This window comes from Petaurus breviceps, unplaced genomic scaffold (assembly GCF_028583685.1).
Source record: "Petaurus breviceps papuanus isolate PSGF00001 unplaced genomic scaffold, PetGlider_PUasm1.0 90760, whole genome shotgun sequence".
Classification (NCBI taxonomy): domain Eukaryota; kingdom Metazoa; phylum Chordata; class Mammalia; order Diprotodontia; family Petauridae; genus Petaurus; species Petaurus breviceps.
In genome coordinates, this window is record NW_027187338.1 from 4,501,285 (window position 1) to 4,527,098 (window position 25,814).

Consider the following 25,814-nt stretch of genomic DNA (forward strand, 5'->3'; position numbering starts at 1 on the left):
TTGTATTGGTAAGAATAGCTAAGTCATTCACAGTCAATCATCCTTACAATACTGCTGTTACCATGTACAATGTTCTCCTGATTTTGCTCACTTTTGCATCAGTTCATACAGTCTTCCCAGAAAGCGTCCTGCTTATCATTTCTTATAGCACAATAGTATTCCATTACAATCATATACCACAACTTGTTCAACCATCCCCCTATTGATGAGTATCCCCTCACTTTGCTACCACAAAAGAGCTGCTATAAATATTTTTGTGCATATGGATGCTTTTCCTTTTGTTTTGATCTATCTGGGGATACATAACTAGTAGTGGCACTACTAGGTGAAAGGGTATGCCAGTTTTATATATTTGGGGATAATTTCAAAACGTTCTCCAGAATAGTTGGATCAGTTCACAACAGTGCATTTGTGTCCCAGTTTTTCCACATCCTCTCCAACATTTGTCATTTTCCTTTTCTGTCATATTAGTCAATCTGATGCATGTGAGGAGGTACCTCAGAGTTATTCCAATTTGCATTTTTCTAATCAATAATGATTTAGAGCATTTTTTTCATATGACTATAGTTTTTATCTCTTCTGAAAGCTGACTGTTCATATCCTTTAACCATTTATCTTTTTTTTTTTTTTTCTTTTTGGAGGGCAATTGGGGAAGTGATTTGCCCAAAGTCACACGGCTAGTAATTGTATCAAGTGTCTGAGGCTGAATTTGAACTCAGGTTCTCCTGAATACAGGGCAAGTGCTCTATTCACTGCACCACCTAGCTGCCCCATAAGAAACCACTGTTTGTCATAACAACAGTTTTGTTTTTTTTTCTTGCTTTTTGGAGGGCATTTGAAGTTAGGTGACTTGCCCAATGACTTGCCCAAGGTCACATGGCTAGTTTTTTGTGTGTTAACTGTCTGAGATCAGATTTGAACTCAGGTCCTCCTGACTCCGGGGCCATTGCTCTATTCACTGCGCCACCTAGCCTCCCCCTTTAACCATTTATCAATTGGGGAATGACTCATATTTTTATAAATTTGACTCAATTCTCTTTATGTTTGAGAAATGAGGCCTTTATAAAGAAACTTGATGTAAAAAATTTCCCAGTTTTCTGCTTTCCTTTTAATCTTAGCTGCGTTGTTTTAATTTGTGCAAAACCCTTTTTAATTTAATGTAATCAAAATTATCTCTTTTATATCTAGTGATGCTTTCTATCTCGTTTTGTCAAAAATTCTTCTCTTATCCATACATCTGAAAGGTAAAATATCCCATGCTCCTCTAATTTGCTTATGCTATCACCTTTATGTTTAAGTCACATATCCATTTTGACCTTATCTGAGCATATAGTTTAAGATGCTTGGTCTATACTTAGTTCTGCCAAATTGCTATCTGGCTTTCCCAGAAGTTTTTTGATAAATAGTGAGTTCTTGTTTCAAAAACGTGGACCTTTGGGTTTATCATCAAATACTAGATTACTATGGTCATTTACTACTGTGTATTGTACACCTAATCTATTCCATTGATCCACCAATCTATTTCTTATCCAGTACCAGATTGCTTAATGATTACTGCTTTGTAATACAATTTGAGATCTGGTACTGCTAGACTACCTTCCTTCACATTTTTTCCCCATTAATTCCCTTGATATTCTTGGCCTTTTGTTATTCCAGATGAATGTCATTACTATTTTTTCTAGCTCTAAAAAATCTTTTTTTTTGGTAGCTTAGTATGACACTGAGTAAGTTAATTTAGGTAGAAATGTTATTTTATTATATTGGCTCAGTCTACCCCTGAGCAATGAATATTTTTCCATTTTTTAGATCTGACTTTATTTGTGTGAAAAGTGTTTTGTAATTGAATTCATATTGTTTTTGGGTTTGTCTTAGCAGGTAGACTCCCAAGTATTTTATATTGTCTACAATTATTTTAAATGGAATTTCTCTTTATCTCTTGCTGCTGGACTTTGTAATATATAAAAATTCTGATGATTTAGGTGGATTTATTTTCAATCCTGTAGCCTTCTGAAGTTTGATAATTCTTTCCAAGTATATCATCTTCAAAGTGTGATAGTTTTGTTTCCTCATTGCCTATTCTGATTCCTTCTTTATCTTCTCTTATTTCTACAGCTAGCATTTCTAGTACAATATTGAATAATAATCATGATAATGGACATCCTTGCTTCCTCCCTGATCTTATTGGGAAGGTTTCTAGCTTATCCCCATTACAGATAATGCTTGCTGATGATTTTAGATAAATATTACATATCATTTTAAGGAAATCTCTCTGTCCTCTGGTGGACTGTAGAGACAGAATGAGGTATATTTATATCTATCTATCTACATGTATACAGATAGATAGATATAAGGGAAATAAACATTTATTAATCCCCATTATGTGCCAGGCACTGTGCCAAGCACTTTATAGATATTATTTCATTTGACCCTCAAAAATACCCTGGGAGGTAGATGCTAGTATTATCGATATCTTACAGTCAAGGGAACTGAAACTAGCAAAGGTTAAGTGACTTGCCCAGAATCACACAGCTAGTAAGTCTCTGAGGCTAGACTTCAGCTCAGGTATTCTTGACTTCAGGCCCAATGTTCCATCCATTGTGCCACCTAGTTGCTTTCCATATATTGTCATACATGACTGATTATTAATTTGTTGGTGTTTTTTTTTATTACAAAGGATGGCTTTATTGGGGAAGAAGTCATCGGGAAATGACAGACATTTTTAAACTATATGCATATATGTATGTGTGTATATGTATGTTTGCATGTGTACATATGTATGTATGTTTGTGTGCCTATATTGTTGTTTTTTTGTAGTTGTTTCAGTCATGTTTGACTCTTCATGACCTTATTTGGGGTTTTCTTTGCAAAAATACTGGAGTGGTTTGCCATTTCCTTTTCAGCTAATTTTAGAGATGAGAAAACTGAAGCAAGCAGGACTTGCCTGGGATCACACATCTAGGAAATGGCTCAAGCTAGATTTGAACTCAGAAAGATTAGTCTTTCTGACTCCAGGTCCATCACTTTATCCACTGTGCCATCTAGCTGCCCTATATGCATGTGTGTATGTATATATATGTATGCATAATATGAGTTCACCGTCCCACCCCCCACCTTATGACAGTGAAGTCATGGTCTAAATATGCAGAATGAGATGTATTTTTAGAAGTAGTTAATATGGGAAATTTTTTGCTTGATTATTATGAATATTTGTCACAAGGGTTTTCTTTTTTTCTAGTGGAAGGAGGTGGGAGTGAAAAAAGAAATGCTTATTAATTGTACAACTATAATAAGTAACATTTACAGAGTGTTTTAATATTTGTGAGATCTACATATATGATTTCATTTGATCTTCATAACAATTGTGTAAGGTATGTGCTATTATTATTCCCATTTACGATAAGGAAAATTCAGCTCAGAGAGTAGTGACTTACCTAGGGTCACACAATAAGTATCAGAGGCAGAATTGGAGTCCAGGTCTTCCTGAATCTAAGCCCAATACTCACACCACTAAATCACACTCATAGAGCTTACAGTCTAGCAGGGAGAAAGTAAGAGGACAAGACAAAAATCTGGGCAGACATAACAAAAGAATGTACAATCACTGAATTAAAGAAGAAAAAAAGGACTGTGTAAAGGAGGTCATGAAGAGAAGACAGATCAGTGATTTCTTGGAGGAGTGGACATTTGAGTTTAACTCTAATTAAAGAATTGGGCAAGAATTGGATAGTTGGTGAAAGGAATGGAGGACATTCCAGACATAGGGACAGAGGCACCTAAATGAAATTGAACATTCCATATATTTGATGAATTTATACAATCAGATATAGAGCCAATATCCTCTGACTGTGTCTGTCAAATTTAAGGCTTGAGCAGCTAGAAAATTAACTAGCTAGAATTCCCCACTTCTTAAAGGCCAGCCAGTCTTCCATAGGAAGGGAATGACAAGAACCTCACTTATTGTACCTTATCTTCACTCTCCCACCTCCAAACCTTTGCCTAAGGGGTTTCATGTGAATGAGACCATCTCTCATCCATGGCCAGTCATCTCAAGCAAGTTTCTATCTTCTCTTATGACATAGTTCAAAAGACTGCCTCTTCCAAGAAGCCTCTCTAGATTTACTAAGCCCATTCTCTAACCCTCCAGCACAAGCTCTGATTCTCCCCTTTCCTTGATTTTTAATCTGTGCTCTTCAAGTTTGAGTTCTCCATTCATACACCAGACCTCCATGCCTTCTAATACTTTAGGAGTCTTGCCCACATGGTTCCATAAATCTTCCATAGAAGATTTCCATTCAAAAGTATTAGTGGCCATCTAAACTTCCACTTCAACTAAAGTCCTAGAGGTCTTTCATTCGCTCCTTTAATATTCTGTAGATACAGGTGGAACACTCCAGCTATTCATCTTATAGCTCACAGAATCATGGATTTTGAGCTGGAAAGGACCTCAAAAGTTAACTAGTGTAATTTAGCCATTTTACAGAAGAAGAAATGGAGACCAAGGAATAATAAATAACTTGCACAAGGAAACACAGCTAGTTAGCATCAGAGACAGGATTTGAATCCTAGTCCTCTGATACAAGAACGACTGTTCTTTATATCATACTATTCGGCTTCCCAGGTTTATAATCTCTGCCTCTCATTTCTTGAGCAATCAATTTCCTCCTCCAATCATCCATGTCCTTGCAAGGACCTTACATTTTGCTTCTTGTGCACAAAAAAAAAAATCAGTAAGATGCTGTATCTTGATTTTACCAACCATTTATTATTAGGATTGAATTAAATTGGACTGAATTGCTTTTAGGTCTCCTGCAACTGTGATTCTCCCACAAAATTGGGATTCCATGATTTCTGATTGTAGAACAACTCCAGGACCACACTGATGTTGAAAAAAGAGATGACTGATCAAAGGAAAAGGACCTATATATATATTAGTTATTTGTGTATATACTATTTATAGCATGTATGTTACATATACATATATGCATATATATAATATTTATAGCAGTTCTTTTTGTAATAGCAAATGATTGGAAATTGGGGAGACACCCACCAATTGGGGAATGACTGAACAAGTTGTGGCATATGATTGTGATGGAATACTATCATGCTATAAAAAACGATAAGCAGAATGGGTTCAAAAAACCTGGGAAGACTTACATTCACTGATGCAAAGTGAAATGAAGAGAACCAGGAAATCATTATGCATAGTAACAGCAATGTTGTAATGATAATCAACCATGAAAGACTCGACTACTTTGAATACAATGATACAAGACAATTTCATGATGAAAAAGTGCCATCCACCTCTAGAGAGAAAACTGATGAACTCTGACAACAAATTGAAGTATAATTTTCTCACTTCATTTTTCTTGCTATTTTTTTGGACTATGGCTAATATGAAAATGTGTTTTGCATGATTTCACATGTATAATTGAAATATTGCCTGGCTTCACAATGATTGGGAGAGGGAAGGGAGACAGAGAATTTGAAACTCAAGATTAAAAAAAAAAAGAATGTTAAAAATTAATTAATTAATTTAAAAAGTTTTATTTAAACTAAGGAAAAAAAGGATGAGTGTTTGAGATAATTACCATCTTAGGAAAATACTACAATTTTTACAATGTCCCTGTTTTTTCTTATCCTATTCAATTCTCAGCCCAGCTCATCATTGTATTTATTTTGTTTAAGTATTCATCAGCATATTGTTTATTTATATGTGTCTATGTTGTCTCCCCAAATAAAATTTTAACTTCTTGAGAAAAGGAACTGTTTTATTTTTGTCTTTCTATGTCCAGAATCTATAGCAGTGCCTGTCTTATAGAAGGAACTCTAACTGTTTGTTGAGTGATTGATTGTTCATTGGTAGTGCTTATCCAAGATAGCTGTGCTAATGAGCCAGGTGAAGGGAGGAGGTTACCCATGTAACTGTATGTCAAAAACTAGTCAATGGGCATTTTTTCATATACTACATTTTTCCTGTGAGAACAGCTCATCTGATCTCTCTTGAGTGATCATGAATCTCACCAAGGAGACCCAATAATATTCCAGAGCTCAATCAGCAATGCAATAGATAAACTAATGAACCAGATGAGAGGCTGGACCATCTAACTATATGTCACAATCTAGTCAATGGGTATTTTTCATCCACTTGGGTTTTTTTCCTTTGTGGATGGCTCATCTGATCTCTCTCAGGTGACTATGAATCTCAGTAAAGAGACCCAGTAGCATTCTAGGGATTAGTACAGTGTCATCAGGACATCTGCAACCAGGAGAATATGAAGATCCTCATCATTTGTACAGAATTTATTTTCAGGACTTTACTCCAATATACTTAACATAATTTTTTCAGTGATATGTGCACTCTTATGTGTATATCTCATCTGTCCTCTTAGAAAGTAAAAGTCCTTGGTGGCACAAGCCACACTACTATTTATGTAATAAGAACTCCTACTATCATAGACTATTTAGAGCTGGTTCTTAAGTCTTCTAATCCAACCCTTTCATTTTACACATATAAGGTTCAGAGAAGGCAAGTGATAGAACCAAGGTCATACTGTCAGTGTCAGAGCTAGGATGAGAGCCCAGGTCTATTATCTCCCAGTCCAATGTTCTTTCCACAAAGTACACTAATTATATCCAACTTCTCTATGCAACATCTCATTATCCCTGCTGCTTGGAATTCCAAGCCAAGCTTTGGTCTTCTAAAGGTTGAGGGAAAGAGACTGCCTCCCAAAGGCTAGATTGGTATCCACCAGATGTCCAAGTGACCAAGCCTCTGGTTTCTATGGATTCACTTTAAGCTTCTTCAGGCTACTACAGGGCTCCTCCAAGACCCTGCAAGCAACTGCACAACAGGACCAGCCTTCCCCTCCCCTCGCTCCCATTTCCCATGCCAAGTCTTTTCCTCTCATCCCCAGTGCCCGTGGGGGGAAGCACACTCCACACCCAGCCCATCTGCTTCCCTTCCCAGCGACTCCGGAGAGGCTCCAATTCCACATACCAGATGGGAAATGGCATGAACATTTCGAATGGTGATTAGTGGTTTTGTTTTTCCCCCAACTGTGCAAGCTAATGGGGCTTTCTGCAAGGGAAGCTGGAGAGACTCACTCCCCTAACCTCCCCCCAAACTGCTTGTAAATCTTCCACAGGGAGGATTCTAACTCAGTTCCTGGCTATTCTGGCCAGGCTTGTCACCTGGTCCCAGCCAGAGCCAGCCTCTGCATCCGAGGCTGCAGGCCAGGGGGTTCTGAGTGCCAGGCCTTTTGTCTGTGATTTCACGGACAAATTCATCAAGAGAGAGGATCAAACAGCTGTGGGGCTCTGGTCCACAATGCAGATATAGCATCTGGACCGATGTCCAGGATAGGAGCTGGGCAAATCACAATTCACATGCTGCAGTCTCTCCATAGAACCTAGCAGGGAGAAAAGGGCGAGTAAATAAGGAGTATGTGCTAATGTTGAGATAGAAAGGCTGGAAGATGGGCAGTATTGTTATTGCTTCTGTTATTGTGTGGCAGGTGGCAGGGAGGGAGGTCCAGAATTGTGACTTCATGGATGAGAGGAAATCCAGTGTGGAAGCTACCATCACCAATGTAGATCGGCTACTTCTGTAACTATTGTATTAGTGTGTTGCCTGGGGCACTGAGTTAAGTGACTTTCCTGGGTATACACAGCCAATATGTGTCAGGGACAAAATTTGAACTTTAAGACTTTAAGAGGTCAGCCCTCAGTACTCTATGTCCTGTGTCCCCAGGTGACTTCAAAATTCTAAGTTAAAGATAAGTTGCTGAATTATATCAATGGTGGTGTTGGGAGGCATACACATTGCAAGTTCCCCACACCAATGAAATCGTAGGTCTGGACCCTCCCCAAAGTCTATTTGTTTTTATCAATCAATCAATCTATCTATCTTTCTATCAATCAATCAATCTATCTATATATCTATCCATAGATCTACTGATCAATCTATTGATCTACCGACCAAGCTACCTACCTACCGACCGATCTACTTACCTACCTACTAATCTACCTACCTACCTACCTATCTATCTATCTATCTATCTATCTATCTATCTATCTATCTATCTATCTATGTCTGTCTGTCCGTCCGTCCGTCCGTCTGTCTGTCTACCTACCTACCTACCTATCTATCTATCTGTATTATTAGCACACACTGCTTTCCCCCCCATTAGGCGCCATGAAATTGTTACTGTATCTGAATTGTAGTGTGCATTGTTCCTGTCCCAGAACATTGGTCCAGATGGGGCATACAAGGATAGCCATATGTAGATAAGTATCATCTCTCTCTGTCAGAATATAAGCGCCTTGAGGGCACGACCTGTTTTCCCCTTATATATTTGTGTCGCCAATGATTAGCATAGCATTTGGCAAATAATAAATGCTTAATAAAAGCCCTTTTATCAATGAATATTTCATTTTCTCTCTCTTTGTGTATATATAAACACATACATTCACACCTAACAACACCTTCTTGGAACCTAGTGGGAGACAGTGAGAAGGCCATGTGGGGAAATCTTCAGATAAAATGCCTTTAATTTGGTCTTGTTGCTGTAGAGGAAAATGGAATTAAGTAAATTGAGTGTGTAAATATGCTCAACCCTCCTTCACACCCAGTCCACAAATCAAAAAAATATGCTTATATTGATGTTCACCTAGCATGCACTCATTTATATGCACACACACGTACATGGGTATACACACATGTACATCACACACATGCACACACATGGGTATACACACATGCACATAGATGCACATGCACACAAACACACATGTGCGAGCGCACGCACACACACACACACACACACCACTCTTTCCTAAGAGACTGCAGTAATGAAATAAAACTTAAGGACCAGTTTCATTAGAGGACACGCTGGAAACAAAAATGGGAAATAAATCCAGGAATAGCTTCATTCTCTCCTTCTTCTGTGTCTTTCTGCCTCATCTTCCCCCTCCTCATGCTCTTTCCTCATGTCATCTTCTCCTTCATCCTTTCAGCTTTACTGGGGAGAAGAGGAGGATCAGAGAAAGGAAAAGACTGATGCTCCATGGTTAGGACAATAATAGTGGATGTTAGAGAGGGAGCAGACAACTCTTCCTCTTCCTCGCTTCTATTGTCTTCTCCCTGCAGAGAAGAATATTCATTGAATTGCAAAGGACAAAGCAAACATGGCTGCTGGGGAGGTGAAATCCCAGATTATCAAGGAGATAGTCCAAGCCCTTTAACTACCCTTGAGGAGTTCAAATCACCAGGTTCAGGCAAACTACAGCTCAGAAGCTGTCGATTTCAATGCTCTTTGGAAAATCCTGTAGAATGCTCAAATTTTCCCCTGATTTTTAAAAAAGTAGAAGTGGAATCTAGAGGGCTTGACTTCAATTCCTGGAAAAGTTCTAGTACACACTAGCAAAAGAATGGTTAGTTAATTGGTTGGTTGGTAGGCTGTTGTCTTTCATTCTCCTAGAGGAGTGAAATGACATCCCTATGTTGGGGTCAAGGTACAGTGTGTCCGACTGTGGCTGATCAGACCAATATGAGCTTGAAAGGCTCTATCTCGGGCCAGGTACAAATAGTCCATATGAACATCTGGAATGGAGATGTCTCTAAATTTGCACATTTCATGTTTCCTTGAAGCTACTGATATTCTGCTTTGTTCATAGAACATAGTGCTTTCTTTGATTCAGGCATGCCATACTGGGTAGCTGATTAGTAAACATCTAGAAAAGGAAACCATCATTGAAAAGACCCAGCAAGTCTTCATCAATAATAGGACATGACAGATCAAACTCATATCCTTGTTTTACTATATTGCTAGATAAAGGGAGGGCAGCTAAGTGGCACAGTAGAGAGTGCTGGGACTGGAGTCAGGAAGACTCATCTTTCTTAGTTCAAATCTGGCCTCAGACACTTACTAACTGATTAACCCTGGGCAAGTCATTTAACCCCATTTGCCTCAATTTCCTTACCTGTAAAATGAATTGGAAAAGGAAATGGTAAGTGATGCCAGTATCTTTGCCAAGAAAACCCCCAAAAGGGATCATGAGGAGGTGGACATGACTTAAAAATGGGTGAATAGTTTAATTAGATTTTAGTAAAGTATTTGACTATGTTTCTCATGTTATTCTTGTAGAAAAGACAGAGCTAATTAAATGTCCAGATCCAAAGAGTGGCTTGATGTCAACTTGAAAGTATATTTCTTGTGTGTGTGTGTTTGTCCTTCATTTTCTTTTTTTTTCCATTTTTCAAATGCTTTATTAACTTCTGATTTACATCATTCATTGCCTCCAGATTTTTCAGTTACAAATTTTCTCCCCATTTTTTCCCTACCAAAAAATAGTCCCAAAATAGCAGTCCCACAGGATATCCCCTCCTCCATTCTGCTCTCTCCCATACTTTCTCCCATACCCCTTTCGACTTTTCCAGTAGGGCGTGGTGGATCTCCATGCACCAGTGCCTGTATATCTTATTTCCCAATTACATGTAAAATAGTATTAATAATAGTATATATAGATTTAAACATTTGATTTTAAAACTTTGAATTCCAGATCCGTTCCCTTTCTCCCTTGTCATCCACCCTTACTGGGAAGATAAGCAGTTCAGTATAGGTTGTACATGTGTAGCTAATGCAAAACAATAACATAGTAGATATATTGTAAAAGAATGACTATATTTCCCTCCCTCCCATCCCATCTCCCACTTGTTCTATTCTCTACTTTGATCCTGCCCCTTTTCAAAAGTGGATGCTTCCAACTTCCCACCCCCCCAGTGTGCCCTCACTTCCATCATCCCCCCTCTTATCCCCTTCCCCCCTACTCTCCTGTAGGGTGAAATACCCTATTTAGTGTGTATTTCATTCCCTCCCCAAGCCAAATTCAATTAGAATAAGGTTGACCCATTCCCTTTTGCCTTCCTATCCTTCCCCTCCATTGTAACCATTTTCCCTTGCCTCTTCTTTATGAGATAGTTTACCCCCATTCTGTCTCTCCCCATCTCCTCTCATTATATTCCTCTCTTGACTCTTAATTTCACCTTTTAAGTATCATCCCTTCCTGTTAAATTGGTCCTGTGCCCTCTATCTATGTATACCTGTAAACATATATACACACATTCACATATGTATTCACATGCCCATATACCCTCATATATAGACATATATATATATATATATATATATTCCCTTCAACTATTTTCATACTGATTAAAGTTTCATCAGTTACAATTATTGTTTTTCCATATAGGAATGTTAATAGTTCAACTTCTATAAGTTCCTTATGATTTCTTTTCCCTGTTTACCTTCTCATGCTTCTCTTGCTTCTTGTATCTGAATGTGAAATTTTCTATTCAACTCTGGTTTTTTCATCAAGGATGCTTGAAAGTCCTCTATTCCACTGAATGACCATATTTCCCCTGAAACATGATACTCAGTTTTGATGGGTAGGTGATTCTTGGTTTAATCTCAGCTCCTTTGACCTCCAGAATATCATATGCCGAGCCCTTCGATCCCTCACTGTAGAAGCTGCCAGATCCTGGGTTATCCTGATTGTGTTTCCACAATATACAAATTGTTTCTTCCTGGCTGCTTGTAATATTCTCTCCTTAATCTGGGAATTCTGGAACCTGGCTATAATATTCCTAGGAGTTTTCTTTTGGGGATCTTTTCCAGGATGTGATCAGTGGATTCTTTCAACCTCTATTTTGTCCTCTGGTTCTAAAACATCAGGGCAGTTTTCTTTGAGAACTTCCTGGAGGATGATTTCTAGGTTCTTACTTTCATCATGGCTTTCAGGTGGTCCAATAATTTTTAAATTATCTCTCCTGGATCTATTTTCCAGATCAGTGGTTTTTCCCACGAGATATTTCACATTGCCTTCTATTCTTTCATTTGTTTGGATCTGTTTAACAGCATCTTGATTTCTCATAAAGTCATTAGCTTCCATTTGCTCCAATCTAATTCTGAAACAATGATTTTCCTCAGTGAGCTTTTGAGATTCTTTTTCCATCTGTCAAATTCAGCTTTTTAAGGCATTCTTCTCCTCATTGCCTTTTGGAGCCTCTTTTGCCATTTGAGTTAGTCTATTTTTTAAGGTAGGATTTTCCTCAGTCAGGCTGTTGACTCTCATTTCATAATTTTCTTGCATTGTTTTCATTTCTCTTCCCAATTTTCCTTCACTTCTCTTATCTGCTTCTTAAGGTCCTCTATGGCCTGTAACCAGCTCGTATTTTCCTTTGAAGCTTTTGGTGCAGGAGTTCTGACTTCACTGTCTTCCTCCTGTTCCATGCTTTGCTCCTTTTTTGTCCCCAAAATAGGAGTGTAATGTTAGAATCTTCTGTCTGCTTTGTTTCCTTTGCCTGGTCATGTTGCCCCTCAGTCACTTGACCCGTGGGCTTTTTGCCACAGTAGGACTCTGCCACCAGACAGGGGAACTTTAGTCCCAAATGCTGGGGTTTTCTCAGCTGTGGGAGGTATTAGATGGGTGCCCTCTCTGAGGCCTCCACATGCTCTGGCAATCTGGACACATGCCCCAGGATCTCCACCCTAGACTGCAATCCAGATCCAAGCAGGTTAAAGCATGAGCGATTACCCCTCAGACTGGTGCTTGGTCCCCCTACACTCTGCAGGCCAGGAGCTAAAGCTGCCACTTGACACTGGCTGGCTGTGCTGGAGTCTCAGTGGTTTCTCGCCCTGGGGGCAAAAGCCTTCGTACTCCCACTTCCAGGGTCCCAAAGTTCAGACTGCACTGACCTCTCACTTTGTCCTTTGCATCTAAGTGTTGATAATTCTGGAAATGGCCACAGCTGCTGCTGATCTGTAGTCCCTCCTGCAGGCCTGCCCTGGGGCTAAAACCTCCAGCTGACACAGGCCTGGGCTCAGCTCCCAGAGGCAGGCTGTCAGATTCCTGCTGGCCTGCTGGGCTGTCCTCAGCAGGAGGTTAGCTTCTCTGTGTCATTTTGTGGGTTCTGCAGCTACAAAGTTTGTTCAGAGTTCCCTTTTTACATTGACTGGGGAAGGTGGAAGCTGGAGCCACTCGGAGGTAATGCTTCTACTCCGCCTGAAAGTAAATTTCTACCAGAAGTATGCAGGAATCTGTACTATTGAACATTTCTATCACTGACTATATAAGGTATAAGGGTACAGATGGCAGGTTTACCCGATCTGCAAATGAAACAAAGCTGGGAGCGGTAGCTAACATATTAATTTTAGAGTTCAGAACCCAGAAAGACAGGCTTGTGGCCAACTTGTCTGAAAGATCTTGACAGGCTAAAATATCGGATTAATCCTAAAAGGATGAAAATTAATAGAGATAAATGTAAAGTCTTAACACTGGGGTTCAATAAATCAACTTCACAATTAGAAGATGCCCAGCATGGCTAGACATTAGTTCATCTGAAAAATAGTATTTGATAAATACTATGCTATTATCAAAACAGATCTGGAGGAGTGTGTTCACTTCTGTCAGCCACATTTTAGGTATCTAAAAGTCTAGTAACCCTCTCAAAAGGAAAAAGGAAGCAAATCCAGCATAATCTGTTCTTTGTAGAGCTATATTTGACTCTGTGATCACTGCTTCCTTTTCTAGATTCTCACTAACCATCCCTTTAAATAAGCTATTGAACATTTTTTGCAGGAATTAGAAAGTTAAGCAATATCCAGGAGACAATGACAAGGATGGTTAAGGGCTTGTAGGTCATTTCATAAGAATTTTTAAAGATATCCTATCATATGAAGATTGATTAAAGCCATGAGGGATGTTTTGCCTGGAGGAGACTTAGATGGGACATAATAGCTTTCTTCAAGCATTTGAGAGTCTTTCCTGTATAGGAGGATCAAGTTTATTCTGCTTAGCCCTAGAGGGAAGAAACAGGAAAAATAGTTGGAACTTACAGGGAGGTAAGATTTCTACTCCATATGAAGAAAATTTTCCTAAAAATGAGAGTTCTCCAAATTGGGATGTGCTCACTGTTCTCATGGAGGACTGGATAGTCACTCATCAGGAATACTGTAGGAAGAGGTTAACATTCAAGTTAAGCTGAAGTCTCTCTGAAGTCCCTGCAAGCTCCTGTGATTCATTTTTTATTTTCTTCTATTTTTTATCTTCCTCCAAAGAAGGCAAAGGGGTTCAGCATAAAAACAACAGAAATGAAGCCAAGAAATGAAGTCTTAGAATTGTCACTTCTCACCTCCAGGTCCTAGTTTCCTCATCTATAATTATACCTCCAACTTCTAGGGTACAGTTTTTTTTACAAAGTTACAAAGGCCTAGAAGGAAATTACTAGTCTCTTTAAGATCAAACATCTTCTTTCCTTACCCATTCTTTTTCTCTCCAAAGGTGGATTCATGAGAATTCTCTGGAAGTCACTGGTAGCCTCAATTTCCCCTGTGAAGGCTTGTCCCTCACAGTCAGGGAGCCAACTGTCCAGAAGACAACTATGGATTTTAAATAAATAAACAAAGGAGGCCCAATTCCTGCTCAAACAAAAAAAAAATCCTGCAGCTGAGTGTGTGATGTTGGACAAGTCACAACTCATTCTTAGTTTTCTCAACCACCTTACCAGCTCATCTCTACCATGTTCTTTGACTACAAATGTTTTGCATTCATCCCTTGATTCTCAAAAAACCCTGGGAAGAAGTTGAGGTGGAGAGTATTGTCTCTGCTTGGGGATTGAACTAAGGTTCCTTTCCATCTCTGACAACTTTTCTCCTCTTCTTCTTCCTATTTCTTTTCCTCCTCCTCTTCCACTTCTGCCTTTCCTTCCTTTTTTACTATCTTTTCTCCTCCTCTCCCTATTTCTTCATTTCCTCATCTTTCTCTTCCTATTCCTTCTTTCCCCTTCTTTTTATCACCATCTTCTAATTCTTTCCCTGTCCCTCTTCTTCCTATTCTTATATTTCTTTCCTCATCTTTCTATTAATCCTTTATTTTCCTCCTCTTTCTATTCTGTCTTCCTCTCCTTTTCTTCTTCCATTCTTCCCCTCTTCCTATTCATCCTTTCCCTCCTTTTCCTTCTCTTCTTATTCATTCTTTCTACACCACCTTCCCTTCCTCTTTTGTCCTCCTCTTCCTATTCTTTTCCCCATTTTCCCTCTTCTTCCTATTCGTCCTTTTCGCTTATCCTCCTTTTTTATTCTTCTTTCCTCCTCTTCATATTCCTATTCTTTTTTGTCCTCCTCCTTGTCTTCATACTTTCTCCCCATCTTCTTATTCCTCCTTTCCCTACCTCCTGCTTTCTATTCCTCCTTTTCCTTCATCTTTATCCCCTTCATATTCCTCCTTTCCTCCTCTAATATTCCTATTCTTTGTCTTCCCCTCATTTACCTATTCTTTCTTCTCCTCTTCTTCTTCCCTCATCTTCCTGTCCTTATTTTTGCCCTCCTTCTTTCTCCCTGAATTCAATTCAGCAAAAGTAACTCTTTGATGAGCAATCCTTGCTTCACTCCCAATGCCGTGGGGACTCAGACCACGCTAAGGCCCTTCCTTGCTCAAAACAAATGTTGAAAGAGATGACTCTTTTGGTAAAGAGAAGAAACAAAGCAGAGCACACACATTCCTGATTGATTGGCCCATTTGATGGAGTGAGGATAAGAGAATAGAGGCCTAAACAATTTCTTTCCCAATAACTGCACGATCATTTAGAACTGTCCTATGTGGAGGTGAAAGGGGCATAGGGATCATTTTCCCTTAAAGCCTCTTACAAAGATTTAGAGTCAATAGCCTTAGTAGTACTAGTTGGGGTGGGGCGGGTGAGAATTCCCATTTTAAAAAGTCAATGATCTTCAGATCAATGCATTGGCTTTGTACCTTTTTAGGGGAGCCTCTTCTGATAATATACCATTAGTGCTGGAAATGAGGACGCCATGACTGGACCCAGGTCTTCTGACTCCCAATCTCATACGGTCTCTGTCTCATGATGGCTCATAATGATGTAGTTCAGCTAAATTTCATGTTTCTAGAATGTATCCAAGGAATAATACTTGTGGTACAATTCCAGCCCCAGAAAAAGTGAAAAGTCGAACAAGAAACCATACAAGTATCTGTCTCCTTCATCTCTAAGTAGGGCTGGTCCTAATAGAAGTTGTCACTATTGTGAAAATGATTGCCTGCTCCCTTGTAGACCTCTCCTGGACAGACTCCCTGCCAATCACTTCTCAGGGCTGCTCAGATGGTGATGCCTACTAAAAATAGCCCACCTTGAGCTCTTGTTGACACCATCTCTGGCTTTCCCTATCCTGCTCCTCAGCTGATGGTGCTCCCACATCTGAAACCTATTTGAATCACGCACACTCCAGCAGAAATGTCACTTATCCCTGAGTGAGGCAACCTGGACTCCATTCAACAGGCATTGTAGTGACAGCCAATCGATGGGTTGAGGGCTCATCTGCTTTCTGTGTTTAGAGGAGGAATGGATGAAGATCAGGAGGGGTGGCCAGTGGCCCATTTTACCCTGACTCATCAATCTCCTGTCAAGAATTAAGGCTTCTAGGGGCGGCCAGGTGGCTCAGCGAGTAAGAGCACCAGTTCCAGTGTTGAGATGACCTGGGGATCAAATCTGGGCTCAGATACTTAGCACCACACCCAGAAATAACTGGCCATGTAACCTTGAGCAAGTTACTTAACCCCAATTGCTTTAAAAAAAAAAAGAATTAAGGCTTCCTGGGCAGCAGTAAATCCCATTCTCCTCTCACCCCACCTCCCATCAGAGCATGGGATATGACCAGGGCTTTCCAGGCCTACTGATCCCCCCTTTTTCAGGACAGGGCACAAAGAATGACCTTTCCCTTACTATCAGTGGAAATTCTGAATGCTATTACTACATTTATGAGACTATAAAATGATAGAGAGAAACATTGTGAAGTAATGACTAGAGAGCCAGCCTTGGAGTCAGGAAAGCCTGAGTTCAAATCCAAGGGCAGCTAGGTAGTACAGTGATTCAAGTGGCAACCCTGGAATAAGGAAGATATGAGTTCAAATCCAGCCTGACACTTACTAGCTGTGTGACCTTGGACAAGTCATTTAACCTTTGTTTGTCTCAGTTTATTCGTATGTAAAATAGGGAAAATGATAGCACCTACTTACCAAAGTTGTTGTAAGGTTCAAATGAGATTATAAATGTAAAACTTTTAGCACACTACCTGGTACATAATAAAAGATATATAAATGAAATATATAAATTATAAATATATAAATGTTATTACTACCTTGGGTTCATGCTGAACTATATACCTGGGACAGCTCTTTAAGACCATAAGTTACAAAACAGGTACTGATCTGCTTTGGGAAAGGAAGGAAGAAAACAAGCATTTATTATGCATTTGCTGTTTGCCAGGCACTGTACTAAGTGCTTTACAAATATTTTCTCAGTAGATCTTCACAATCACCCTAGGAGGCAGGTGCTGTTATGATCTCCATTTTACAGTTGGAGAAACTGAGGCAGAAAGAAGTGGCCAGCCCAGGATCATCCAGCTAGTCTGAGGTCAGATTTGAACTCAGTTCTTCCTGACACTGGACTCAGTGTTCCATCTATTGGGTATATCCTCGCTGGACATCCCCCACACCACTGAAATCACAAATCTAGTTTAAAAATTGTAGGGTGAACTCTGACCTGACCTGTCATTTTAGTAACTCCTTTGCAACCCCTGATAAAGCCCTATCCCTCTCTGAGCCTCAGTTATCCTATCTGTTCAATGAGGAGTTTGGAATAGTGTGCAGAATTCTAATGACTCCCTGGGGCAAATGACATAATCTGATTCAACCTATATTTCCAGCCTATATTTCTTTCTTTCTTTTTTTTAAAGTCCTTTTATTGATTAATTTTGTTTTGTCAGAGTCATTTCTAGAAATAGCTTTATCCCCACCGGAATCCCCAAATTGAGCTCTTCTATTAACAAGGAAAAATGGAGAAGTAAAATTGAGGAGAAAGTGACCTCCACTAACACTGTATCAAGAGCTAGTCAGTCAATAATATTTATTAAGCACCCACTATGTTCTAGGTACTCCAATAAGCATTGGGGTTACAAGGAAAGGCAAAAGGCAATCCCTTCTCCTGAGGAACTCATAGGGAAAACAGCTTGGAAATCATTATTTACAAACAATCTATATACAAGACAAATCAGTATGCAACATTCTGACCAAGGAGTCCCCACAGTCTTTGCAGAGAGGAGGGATTCCCTTCCAAATTTAACATTTATTCCCATTCCTCAGTCTCTGAACCAGTCAACCTGGAGAAGAGATGAGGGTTCCAGTCTTCAGGGAACTCACACACAAGACAAATTTGAATCTGTAAAGTCGAAATGATGATCCATACGCTTCCTTCCTTGCTATCCTGCTCTGGAAAGCTTTAAAACATGAGGAGCTAGAGTTAGGACAGAGATCTGTAGTCCCTTTCAGATCTAAAATTCTGTTTTCATAAATAGAGCTTAGTTCTCTCCCCAGAGCATCCTTGGGTTTTATGTAGTCTTACCTTTCTCACTGCCTACCCTGCCCCATCCATGTTTCTTCATCCCTCTCTGCTTCCATTCCTTCTAGCACCCTTGATTGATCATATGTATCTGAAGTTTAAAGAATAGTGACCATGTCATGCACACCCTCAAAAAAATCCCATTATCTCCCTCACTTCCAGGATCAAATATAGAATATCCTATTTGGCTTGTAAAGCCTCTCACTACCTACCACCCCCGACCCCTCCAACCTTTCCATTCTTCTTACACCTTACTCCCCAGCCCCCACTATTCTACCTTGCAGTGATACTGGCCTCTTTTCTGTTCCTCAAACAAGACATATCTATGAATTTTCATTGGCTGTCCCCCATGCCTAGAATTCTCTCCCTTCTCATCTCCATCTCCTGGGTTCCCTGACTTTCTTCCACTTTCAGCCCAAATCCCACCTTCTATAAGAGACCTTGTCTTCTACTTTAATGTTAGTGCCTTCCTTCTGAGGTCATCTTCAATTATCTTGGTTATATCTTGTTTATATATAATTGCTTCCATTAGATTGTGAGCTCTTTGAAGGGAAGAATTGGTTTTTTTTTGCCTTTCTTTCCATCTTCAGTGCTATGTTTGTTGACTTGACTCCTCATAAATAGTATAGAGGGAGTCTATGAGAGAGGGATGAACATTCAACAGAGAGAGAAGTCTTTTGCACCTGGAGTAATCCAGGAGGGTTTCCTGGAGGAGGGTGCAGATGAATCACCAAATGAGTCTGGGAAAGTGGTGGCAAGATGGCTAGTGTTGGCAAGATTTGAGAAATCCCAGGGAAAAAATTCCCCAGGATCAATAAATTTCCTATGTCTGTGCCCTTTGGGTCATTTTATTTATTCTCTTCCCTCTGATGTGGCCCCAAAGAATCTCTAAGGCTGAGGAGCCCATGTATGATCTCCCTAGATGAGGGGTTCTCAGCCTTTTTTTGCATCATAGCCCCCTTGGGAAGTCTGGTGAAGCCTATGGAGCCCTTCTCAGAATCATGTTTTTAAATAATTGAAGGAAATGCCAAATTTCATTTAGAAGTTAGTGGAAATAAAGATGTAGTTCCCCCCCCCCCATCCACATTCTCCAAGGCCTTGAAATATATCAGGTTAAGAACTCCTGCTTTAGGCTATTGACAACAGTTGTTGGGTCTGTCCATTTGGCTTGTGCTGAACCTCAGGGCATCTAGAGGAGAATAAGTGTAGAGGTAATTAGTGTGATGGCATTAGAGAGAATTCTAAGCTCATAAATACATGATAAATGCCCACTCAAAAGGCAAAAAAAGCTGACCGTTGCTTTAGGTAGAAAAGAATTCTATGCCATTATGTTGGCTGGTTCCATGCCTGGAATGTTCTTCCTTCTCACCTCTTAGAAGTGTTAATTTCCTTCAAAGCTCAGCTGAGGTGCTTTTCCTCATCCTCTTTGTTGTTAATGTTTCCACTTTCCTCAAATTATCTAGTGTATCATTAACTGGGTGCAAGTTACATCCCCCCACCCCCATCACCACCAATAGAATACAAGCTCCTGGAGGGTTGGCCCTATTTTTAAAAATTGTCATTATAGCTTAGCTACTCTTATCAGTACAAGGATCCATGACAATTCTAAAAGAATCGTGATGAAAAATGTAACCCATTTCCACAGAGAGAACTGATGCAGATCAAAGCACATTTTTTCTCACTTTGTTTTTCTTTCTTTTTATGGAACATGCCTAATGTGAAAATATGTTTTACATCATTTTATCTGTATAATGGGTATCACATTTCTTCCCTTCTCAATAGCTGGGGGAGGGAGAGAATTTGGAACTGTAAAATTAAAAAAAAAATTAAGTTGTCTTTATATGCCCAATGCTTAACAACAAGCCTAGCACATGGTAGACATTATTGATTTGGAATATGTAGAGTCATGATGGGGAAAAAAAATTCTTTGTTAAACACTTCTGCATATCAGTCACTGCCCTGAGCACTTAACAAGTATTATCTCAATATTTATATTGAGTAATATCTTAATTACAACAATCCTGTAGGGATATTATTAGCCCCATTTTTAAGTTGAAAAAATTGAGGTAGACAGACATTAAGTGACTTGCCCAAGGATATAGATAGTAAATGTCTGAGACTGGATTTAAATTCAATCCAATAAGCATTTATTTTGTGTCTACTGTGTGCCAGGCATTGTTGTGCTAAGCACTTTTAGCCCCAGATTAAAGTAGAGAGAACTGCAGGAGACTGAGGTTAAATAACTTGCCCAAGGACCCAGTTAGTAAGTGTCTGAGACTGGATTTGAATACAGGTCTTGCTGACTTTGGGCCCCAAACTCTATCCGCCATGCCATATTGCTGCCTCTAAAGTAGTTGCTGTAAAAGTTGATGCTATGAGTTAAAGGGCCTGGGAACTTGAGTCAAGAGCCTTGGAGTTAAAAAGATGATGGAATCATAGGATCACAGACTAGCTAAAAGAACCTTAGCTTTCATCTAGTCCAGCCTTTCTGATTTTACATATGAGGAAATAGGGGCCCAAAGAGTGGAAATGATTTGCACAAGGTCACACAGCTAAAGAGGCAAAGTCAGATTCCCAAACTCCCAATCCAACACTCTTTCCACTGGGTGATAAACTCTAAGAAACATAAGCAAAAAGTAAAGCAATCCAACCAGATTCAGAGACATGGAAAAGCACATGGATAAAGTGCAGTAAGATGACGGGTCTAGGGTTGCTAGTGTTTCCTTGTGGACCAGGCAGGGGCTCATCTCCCCACAATGAGTCCCAGCCCTGGACTAAAGATCAGTTTCATTTCAAGGGTAAACATAACTCAAAAAAGAGGACACCAGATTTTTTTTAAATGATATAATATTTGTAAAGTGCTTTGTAAGCATTTGTTGTCATTCAGTTATTTTTGAGTCATGCCCAACTCTTTGTCTTCCCATTTGGGGTTTTCTTGGCAAAGATACTAGTGGGTTTGCCATTTATTTCTCCAATTCATTTGACAGATGAAGAAACTGAGGGAAAGTGGGCTAAGTGACTTGTCCAGGGTGACACAGCTAGTAATTGTCTGAAGCCAGATTTGAACTTTGGAAGATGACTCGTTGACTACAGGCCAGAAGCAACATCAGACTTGAGCAGCTAGCTCTGCCTTCTCTTTTTGGTCAGTTAAAATCACTCCATCCACCCCACATAGTCATACCCATCCCTTCTTTCATCCTCCTATCTTCTTCAAAATATGTCCAAAATTCTTTTTTATTACCTTAAGCATTTTTTTTAAGCAATTGGGGTTAAGTAACTTGCTCAAGGTTACATGGCTAGTTATTATTTCTGGGTGTGGTGCTGAGTATCTGAGCCCGGATTTGATCCAGGTCATCCAGACACTGGAGCCAGTACTCTTACTCTCTGAGCCACCTGGCCACCCCTAAGCAATTGGGGTTAAGTAACTTGCTCAAGGTTACACGGCCAGGTGTTTCTGGGTGAGTGCTAAGTGTCTGAGCCCGGGATTCGATCTCCAGGTCTTCTCAACACTGGAGCCGGTGCTCTTACTTGCTGTGCTATACCTTTAGCATTTTTAAGAACCAGTTCTGAAGCCCAGAGCCAGCTCACCCTGAGTTTCCGCACTCATGACACTATTTTATAGGAATTTGCCATGCTTTTAATATTCATCTGCTGTTACCTATTCTAAGTTGTACAACTGGGCATAACTTGTTATCTGTACTGCTGGGGAGGCTGAGGGTGGTGGATCACTTGGACTCAAGTTCTGAACTGTAGTAGGGCTAACCCAATCAGGTGAACCACACTAAGCCTAACATCAGTGGGGGATAGGGGTGGGAACAGGTAATCAGCAGGATACCTCTGGAAGGACAAATCCACCAGTGCTGGAAACAGCAGGTCAAAGCTTCCCTGTGGATCAGTAATGGGACCAAGCCCATGTATACGCAACTGCATTTACAACCTGAGAGAGATATGGAGAAAGAGTCTTAAAAAAAAGAAAAAGAAAAACAAATCGAAGTCATTTGATGAGTTCCCTATGTATCCACATCAGTCTTTTCAGACAGTCACTGTATATTTCTCTCCTCACTGCAGTTGTTTTCCTTTGTGTTTTTGGAATTTCATTCTTGAGAGTTTCTCTTTTCTCTCATACTGACTTCCCTTGCAACTGAGGCATCAAGGTGGCTTACTGGATAGAGGGCTGAATGTGGAATCAGGGAAATCTGAATTCAAATTTGACTTCAGACAATTCCCAGTTGTGTGATCCTGGGCAAGTCACATCACCTCTGTCTGACTTAGTTTTCTCATCTGTAAAATGGGGTTAATAATAGCAGCTATCTCCCAGAGTTACTGGGAGAATAAAATGAGATAACATTTGTAAAGTGTGCTGCAAACCTTAAAGTCTGATATAAATGCTATCATTATTATTTCTGTCCCAGTGCTCCAATACTCTCCACCATGCCTCTCTGCTTTGGTTTCTGGATTTTTCAGGACAGAATTTCTTCTAGTTCCTTCTTAATATACAAAATGAGCTCCCCTTTCACTCCACACATCCCCAGCTTTTATTTACCCTGTTTCTTTTGAATAAGACAAACCTGTTCAGAGCCCTTTTCCAATCCTGGGTTTCTTCCTGCCAAGGCTCAGTGATAACCATGGGCCTTTGTCTCCCTGCATTAGAGTACCTCTCATTCCTCTTGTCTGTGGCCTAAACTTTGGTTATGTGTACATAAACATTTGAAGTCAGGGGTTTTATTACTGGTTCCATTATAGAATTCTCTCCTGTGAACTTATAGGTGTCTCAGCTGCTATTATTCATTACAACTACTCTCTGTGGTATAGAGTTTGATGATTATACACTGCAATTTTCTCTATTCCCATCTTTTTTATGTAAAGACCTTTTGATCAGATCTGAAATATATCAGGCAAATGTATGATGACCAGTCTTTGTTAGGTGGATTTCTTTTCAGCTACAGCTGCCCCCCTCTTATAACTCTTCTCCCACCATCCCTACCACCCCCACATGGCTCCTAGAATTCAGCTTTGGCAGAGAATTAGAGCATGATCTAGGACAGGCAGCCTGACTCCCATCAAGTCATTAAATCCACAGATATTATCAGAGCACCTACTGTGTGTCCAGTGCAAGGCTGAAGCCTAGAGCCAGTTCGTATACTGGAGGACAAGTGCAGTTTTTTGTGGAGTGGAATTGTCTTCTTTGCCCTTAAAGACAACTCCCAGCTCCCTAAGGTTGCCCATCGGCTCCTCTTCCTTCCTTTTCAGACTGTACACTCCAGCTCCCCAACTCCAACCACCCACCTTAAGCCAGATCTCATTGTTCAATGGGTAGAGAGCTGAGAATGAAGCAAGTAGAGCAGATGAGCTGTGGATCAGTTTCTAGGCAGACATGCTCTGGGAGTGATCAGCCAGGAACTTGGGGGAGGAGAGAGGAAAACAGAATGCACACCTACTCCTCAACTGGCACAACAACTCTCCCAAGGCATTGGTAGGTTTGATGTTTGGACTCTCCTTTAAGGTCTCCGCATCTCGTTAGTGGCAGAGAAGAGCCCATTGGGAATAATATGCTAAAATGCAGAGAACTTTTGGAAGCTGCAGCATGACACAGTCCTATATAGACAGTGTCCTGAGTGCTGAATCTCAGAATGAGCTAAAGCTCTTGAGACAACCTAAGGACAACAAAAGGGAAAATAAGAGGATCAAACAAGGGATGGGGTGACTATTTGAGGTGCATGGGATTAAGTTAACTGACCACAGAGAGAGAAAGTAGAGCTGCTCAATTCTAATTTTGCACAGTGGATAGACCACTGGACCTGGAGTCAAAGAGGCGACTCTTCCTGAGTTCAGATCTGACCTTAGACACTTACTGGCTGTGTGACCCTGGGCAAGTCACTTAACCCTGTTTATTTCAGTTTCCTCATCTGTCACATGAGCTGGAGAAGGAAATGGTAAACCACTCCTGTATCTCTGCCAAGAAAATCCCAAATGGGGTCACACAACTGAAAAATGACTCAACAATAGCAGCACTCAGTTCTTATAATGACAGCCTATTAAGGCCATTTAAAAGTTGGAGAACAGCAAGAAGAGAGCAGTGGGGGTAGTGAAGGGTGTTGAGTCCACATCACTTGAAGATTAATGGAAATACCAAGGATGTTTAGCTTGGAGATGTGAAGACCAAGTAGAAACATGATAACTGTTCAAATGTTTAAAGAGTCATCATGGATTAATGAGAGCTTTTCCATTTAACCCCAAAGGGTAGATACAGGAGCAATAACAGAAGCTATAAAGAGGCCATTTGGGGCTTGATGTCAGGGAAAAAAAACTAACAAACGATTTCCCAATGATAGCAGTGAAATGGACTACCTTGGGGAGATAGACATTTCCTTCTCCTTGGAGGTCTAATCCAAGAAGAGCTGAGCAACCACTTGTTGGGTTTTGCTATAGTGAGCATTCCTTTCGGGTATGGTTTGTACTTGATGGCCACCAAGGAACCTTCCCACTCTAAAATTCTATGTTTCTGTGAGAAATGAAGGGACTTGCTTCTGAAAGGAAGATACCTAATTGAGCACCAGGGACTAATCCTGGAAAAAAAAGCCATGAAGTCATAGAAAATCATAGAATATCTGTGCTTGAAAAGGGCTCAGAGATAATCTAGTCTCACTACTCTTTTTGATAGAGAAAGAAACTGAGACTCAACAGAAGGGAAAGGACATGTCCAAAGTCATAAAACAAGTTAGCTGTGGAACCTGTACTAGAACCCTACCGTCCTGAACTGTCTCCTGACTCCCAGGCAAGGTCTCTTTCATGGCACTGTATTGCTTTTCCCACTGAGATTCATTTATTCAATCTATCAATCATCAATAAACTTCACCTATTTGGGCCCTGTGGGGAACACTGATGCAGCTTCAAAGACAATTAAGAGACAGACTCCTCCTGGAGATCATAGTCTGACAGGGTAGATAAAAAATATATACAAATGAAAATATACAAAATAAAAGACAAATGCATGAGAGGTTCAAGCAAAGTGTTCTGAGATCAGATGAGGGAGAGATGGCTGTGCAAAGTCCCCAGTCTCACTTTCTACCCCAGAGCCTTGTGGATCCAGTGACCAGATATTCATCAGGATGACTGGAGATGACCCAGGATAACCAGAATTTTATGCTTAGTGAAACTGAGGGAGCCAGAAGTCGAGTGACTTATCCAGGGTCTAGTAAAATTCAAACTCAATTCCTCCTGACTCCAAGTCCACACTCTATCCACTGAGACACACAGTTGCCCCCAGACCCTTCCTTTAACAGATGAAGAAACTGAGGCAGGCTCAGAGAAAAATTAATTGACAAAGGTCACATACAGTCCA